At 40.0% G+C, this 6513-nt stretch overlaps 1 long non-coding RNA gene across 2 annotated transcripts; it reads right to left on the minus strand.

The window, feature by feature from the left end:
* Positions 1-1885: 1885 nt before the first annotated feature.
* Positions 1886-5369, minus strand: LOC108916685. 2 transcript variants are annotated; one of them, XR_001964777.2, is made up of 4 exons: positions 4802-5369; positions 4405-4731; positions 2470-4347; positions 1886-2050 (listed from the first exon to the last, which is right to left on the minus strand). It is a non-coding gene; the product is annotated as an uncharacterized LOC108916685 (long non-coding RNA). The 2 variants fall into 2 exon arrangements; XR_001964776.2 differs by having other exon boundaries at positions 4790-5369.
* Positions 5370-6513: the final 1144 nt, after the last annotated feature.

The following is a 6513-nucleotide window of genomic DNA, read 5'->3' on the forward strand; positions in this document are numbered from 1 at the left end:
TTGATCCGATTACAAATATCATAATAAAATGCCCTATTCTTTATTATTTTAATTAAAACAAGAAAAATATATATAACGAACGTTCGCCAGTTGACTTTATTGATGCCCGAGCGCCTTAGTTCATTTCTAGTTGTAATGAGGCACGTGTTCTAATTCCGAGTCAATGTTTTCACAATGTGTTTATTAGAAGAATTATGGGGATACGCCACGCCTTTCGCGCATTTCGCGGCTCATGAGATATTAAAAGATCTCTAAAATAATATTTATGAAAGACCTAAAATAGTCAACGCCTAATCAGAAGATGCCGTGTTTGATGGACCATCCGGAAACAAGTACGCAAAAATGAGTGCTTTATTTAATATAAGAATTTTAAAGATTTTGAAATATCATTTTTACCCGAGAAAACGAGATTAAAAAAATATACTTAAGGTCCTTAACATTTTAAGGAAGTAAAATTGTACTGGGATATTTTAAACTATAAGTTTATTTTCACCCAAATAAGCTCTCCTGGGCCTTTTGTTTTTGGATACACTGTATAGTTTCTTTATTTTCAGTTGTACTAGTATGTTATTTTCTTTATTGGAGTTTACTCATATAAAATATTAATTGATCAATAAATTGTCAATGTAAAACAGCTATTACGCAATACCGCCAATACCTAAAGTATTTAGGGACATACCGTTCCGTGAACATGAAATTAAAGAATTATCCCAAATCTTATAAAGCTACATTTCGTGTTCAGAGAGTGATGTAACATAAAACCCTGCTAATTATTATCTGTAAGTTCAGAGTGCTGTCACAAATTAAGAAAATTAGGAAAAAAGTTGGAATCGCTTCATTTTTTCTGGAATTCGTGTCCCCACCATTTAATTCACATAAAAGTAGTTACGAATTTCGTCATAACTTGAAGCAACCTTTTTATCTGTAGCCGTTGCTTCTTTTGCAGTTTGCTAGAACGTGACGGTTACTATAAACACTTTAACCTACCTTTATATTTTCAGTTTTTTTTGTTGAACTGCGAATTTGTATTCAAACCGTAATAAAAATTAGTGTGTAACTTTTTTTTCTTCGATAAATATGCTATTACATAACCTTATTTAAGCCATGGTGTCTTGAAAAATTATTTGATATGTCAGAAATTATGCTTTCTAATCGTGTAACTATAGTTAATCATAGGCAGTTTGAACAAACTCTCAAAGGATTTTTTTCTTAAAATTAACTCAGGAACGTACTTAGGAATCAGCTTACATTTAACAACAGAAGACCGGATACCCCAAAACTTCCTCCTGAACATATTTTTGGGGACCCATAACTTTATAACGAAAAAAAATTATACCGAGAGGTCACGAATAAATCTAACAAATTTAAGAGCTATCTAAAATTAGCATTAATACTGTTGTAAGTATGTAGCATACTTTTTTAAAATGAATCTTAAAGTATTAGTGAAAGAATTTAAATTCGAGAATTTTGAATATCTTGTCCTCAGCTTTAAATATTTCGAAAAATAAAATGTTGATTTATGTTGCTAGTTTATTTATTACTAATTTAGACCGAGTTGCACCATTTCTTTCCATAAATTTCAATTTCAATATTATAAACAGTACCTACAAATGCATACCTATACCTTCCTTTTTATATAAAATTAATTAAGTACTCACCTGATACATGTTTATTACTTTTAATAGGTGTAATTTCCACCCATTCACAATTTACTGTAAAAATAAGTATAGTAAGGCAAAGGTGTGATTTCATTTTGTGTAATGTTTTGCTACTGGAAGACTACTTGTAGTGGATGACAATTATTCTAGCCTGGCTGTGCAGTTAGAAGTGAACAGAGCAGAAAATTGTATAGTGGAACTAAATATGGGGAAATAAAATCAGAAAATAATCCGAACGTTTTATTTTTAATTAAGTATTTTACAAATGAACTTATGGATTTATTACAGTGAGACTTAACTTATTTTATATATTATTAATGAAGTTTGTATCTGCCGGTTTTAACTTGTGTTGGACGAGTGTATACCATACATCTTGAAGTTGTGAAGTATCCCTGCAGACAAAATCGAGATTAAAATATTTTTATAAACGCCCGTGGTAAGTTTTACATATATCAGACAATTCTTAATTGACGATACTGTAGGAAACAACTACTCCGCGGATTAACGCTCCGAACAAATATATGAGTACTCCATAAGTTCTCCATTCTGCGAATTATATTTTACATTAAAAAAACATTAATAAGACAGACATATGTTATTCTTAAAATATTGTCACATACAGGTTGCAGAATTTATCTTATCCAAAAAAAAATTGAGAATGTTCAACATATGTGTACTTTAAAATAAACTTAAAGATAGATAGATCTGAGCAGTCTTTAAAATAAATAAAATTTTGTTACATTAATTTTGAAGAATTGCGGTACTTGATCACTATTACAAACATGAAATTTATAAAAAAAGTAGCACATACCTTATTACAAAAGCTGTTCGAAATTTTGTCCCTCGATGTACATATATTTGGGCACGCCTTATCCAATTTTGTCGTACTAAAGCGAATGTTCTTCCTGGTCGCTGTTGTAAATGCAAATTATTCGTGGCAGCTGTGATACGCTTGCGCAAATCCTCGACGGTTTTCACTTCGGTATACCTTATTTTTTAAATTGCCCTACAAAAAGAAGTCAAAAGGGTTTAAATCGGGAGACCATGGAGGCCGTGCTACCGATCCACCTTGTTCAATCCACCGTATTCCGTACACTTGATGGAGATAATCTCGAACAATCTAGCCGAAAGTGAGGTGTCCCATTATGTAAAAACCACATGCGTTGTTCGACAGCTAGGGGTACAATTTCAAGAAGGGCGGGCAGGTCATTGCAGACATTAGAGATATTGTAAACCATCCATACGATTGGGCAATAACAACGGCCTAATTAGGCGCTCATTAATAATTCCGGCCCAAATATTCAGTGAAAAACGGTGTTAGAAGTGATATCATTCAATTGCGTACGGATTTTCGAGTTCCCATTCTGGCCATGCACCTGCACAAGATGCACAGGGTCGGCTCATTTATGGTCAATTTTCTTAATTAATTTTTTCGAAAATAGAAGCATTTAAACCATCAGTTGTTTTAATAAAAGTTGTTCATTTTCGTGCCATCTATCACTATTTTCAAGGAACGCAATTATTTCAGAGACACACTGTATAGCTCCTGACAGAAAAAGAACACCTATCGATAGTCGGCAAGGATTTTAGTCTCTAACTAGTAACATTCATACTGGTATGCAATTTTCTACTCGCAATGACACCATCTTCATCAGTAACTCTTCTGAAATAAATGAGATATCTTCACATACACATAAGTTTATTTCAGTGACAAAATAACCTTTCACTTCATGAAGTATCTTACTCTTACCACTGGTGTTAAAACTGCCTCTTCATGGCATTTGATACAGTGGGTATAATGAAACGTATTGTTAGTAAGAAATATTAACTCGTTATAGTCTGCAGCACCCCATTACTCTTGAGACAGCGGTCCTCTAACCCTGCATTACACCTTTTTTCTTCTCAATTTTTTAGATACCTTCTTTCTGACCGTAGACCTCGTTCTTGTAACAAAACCGTTCCATTTGTGGATAGCAGTCAAATGATCCGTCACTTGGCATTTTTTAGTCGTCTGCAACACCACTCCTCTGCCGCCATATTCTGATTGTCCATTATGCTATCTTTATTCATGATTCGCCGTGCAAATTGCCTTCCGATCGTCTGTCATGCCAATTTCATCCGTAATTGCCTTGCCAATGTGACAAAATCGTTTTATTCTCCGATCGCCGCCTTATAAATATCCGCCACACAACTTCAATCCCCCATCGCCATCTTCAGGCGCTGTCTATAATGATTGTCATCGATGGTTGGCCTTAGCACTATGAAAAATAGCCGTCATGGAAAAATCTTGTCGTTGCCTCATAGCTGCCATCTGGTTGTTTGCTATACCATCTCTTTTCTGCTCAATTTTTTTCTCTATCTCCTTGGATAGTATCCTTTTGATTGTCTGCCACGCAATCTTCCTAAATAGTCTCGTTTTCGTAACAAAACAATTCCATTTGTGGGTAGCAGCCATTTGATCGTTGCTTGGCATCTTCCAGGATCACTTTACGCTTTGGAAAAACAGTTCCATTTTTGAAGAAAACCGTCGTCTTCTGATTGCTTGCAGCGCCATCTTTATCCATGATTCGCCATGCAAACATCTTTCTATTCTAATCGTCTGTCACGCCATTTTAATTTCCAAATCATTCATTCGTCTTCAAATCTTCCACTATGCTATCCATCATGATTGCTATCGATGGTTTTGCCACTGAAAAAAATCGTGTCATTCTTACATTTATGAACGTCTGCCTAACAATATTCTTACCTAATTACCTTGCCGAAAAAATATTTTCATTCCCTTATTGCTGTCATCTGACTGTTACTTTATCTTTTTCCTCTACTGCCTGTTGCTGTGAAACTACCTTGAAATGGTTTAGTTTCCGATCGCTACTTTTCTAATTGTTTGTCTTTCCTGACTTTCCTGATCACTTCACAGCTTCCTGTGCGTCCGCGTGCCAGCTATTCTCAGATCATCTCACCGCCGATCGCCATTTTCTAATCGTTCGCCATGCAACTTTAATCCCCCATCGTCGTCTTCAGATTGTCCACACTATGCTATCCATCATGATTGCTACTACCGATGGTATTGCCACTGTGAAAAAAAACTGTCATTCTCCCACTTATGGTCGTCTGCCAAACAATTTTTTTACCTAATTAATTACCTTGCATGGAAAAATATTATCATTCCTTCATCGCTGCCATCTGATTGCTACTTTTACTTGTTCGCCATGTCTATTTTTCGGATCATTTCGCAGCTTGCTGTTCATCCAAGTGCCAGCTTTTTCTCAGAGCATATAATCGCTAGAAACAAACCGTCCTATTCTACTATCACCTCCGTTACGCCATCTTAATCCCTGTCGCACCATCTCTGTTCCCGACCGATTCGCTGCCGTTGAAAATCCGTCCCATTTCCCGTCGCCGCCGTAAAAAAACCGTCCCATTTCCGGATAGTCCATCCCTCCTCGCCGCCGTGGAAATACCGTTGCAACCGATGACAATCGTCTCGTGATCGTCAGCTACGCCTACCCTAATCGCCTCTGATATTCTGCCCTGCTCTGTTCCCGACCGCTTCGCTGCACCTGAAAAACCATCCCATTTCCCATCGCCGTCGAGAAAAAACCGTCCCATTTCCGGATAGTCGCCACCTGTTTGTCCGCCACGTCTCTTCATCCCTGACCGCTTCGCTGCCGTGGAAAAACCGTTTCATCACAGGATAACCGTCTGCCACGCCTCCCCTGANCTGAAAAACCATCCCATTTCCCATCGCCGTCGAGAAAAAACCGTCCCATTTCCGGATAGTCGCCACCTGTTTGTCCGCCACGTCTCTTCATCCCTGACCGCTTCGCTGCCGTGGAAAAACCGTTTCATCACAGGATAACCGTCTGCCACGCCTCCCCTGACTGCCTCGCTGCATCTGAAAAACCGTCCCATTCCCCGTCGTCGCCGTGAAAAAACCGTCCCATTTCTGCATAAGACCGCTTCGCTGCCGTGGAAAAACCGTTTCATCTCTTCTCACCGCTGTGGAAGGACCGCCAATTCCCGTCGCTGCCGTGGAAGCAGCGTTCCATTTCAGGACAACCGGTTCCTGATCGTCCGCCACGCCATCTCTGTTCCCAACCGCTTTGCTGCCGTTAAAAAACCGTCCCATTCCCCGTCGCTGCTGTAAAAATTAAAAAAAACTATCTATTTAAGGATACCTAGTGACCTCCTGATCAACCGCCACGTCCCTCCCGGCCTAGGAAAGACTGCAAATCCCCGTCGCCGACGTGGAAGAACCATTCTACCCCCGGACAACCGCCTCCTGAACGTCCGCCACGCTTTCCCTGATCGCTTCGTCCATCCCTCCTCGCCGTCTTGAAGGACCGCCAATCCCCATCGCCGCCGTGGAGGAATCATTCTATACCTGGAAACCGCCTCCTGAACGTCCGCCACGCCTCCCCTGATCGTCTCCTCCATCCCTCTTCGCAGTCGTTGAAGGACCGACAGTCCCCATCACCGCCGTGGAAGAACTGTTCCATCCTCGGACAACCGCCTCCTGATCGTCTGCTACGTCTTCCTTGATCATTGCCCCTCATACCACCTCTTCCGTTCCATTCCCGCTCGTTGCCTTGGAAGGACCGCCAATCCCCGTCGCCGTCGTGGAAGTAAGGACTACCAATCTCCATCGTTGCAGTGGAAAAACCTTTCCAATCCCTCTAGCCGCCGTGGAAGAACCGTGCCATTCCTGGAGAGTCGCAGTGGAAAAACCGTTCCATTCCCCCTCGTTGCCGAGGAAGGGCCGCCAATCCCTGTCACCGCCGTGGAAGTAGGGAATATCCGTCGCTGTTGTGGAAAAACTGTTCCAATCCCTCTAGCTGCCGTGGAAGAACCGTTC

This window comes from Anoplophora glabripennis, unplaced genomic scaffold (assembly GCF_000390285.2).
Source record: "Anoplophora glabripennis isolate ALB-LARVAE unplaced genomic scaffold, Agla_2.0 scaffold4262, whole genome shotgun sequence".
NCBI classification, from domain to species: domain Eukaryota; kingdom Metazoa; phylum Arthropoda; class Insecta; order Coleoptera; family Cerambycidae; genus Anoplophora; species Anoplophora glabripennis.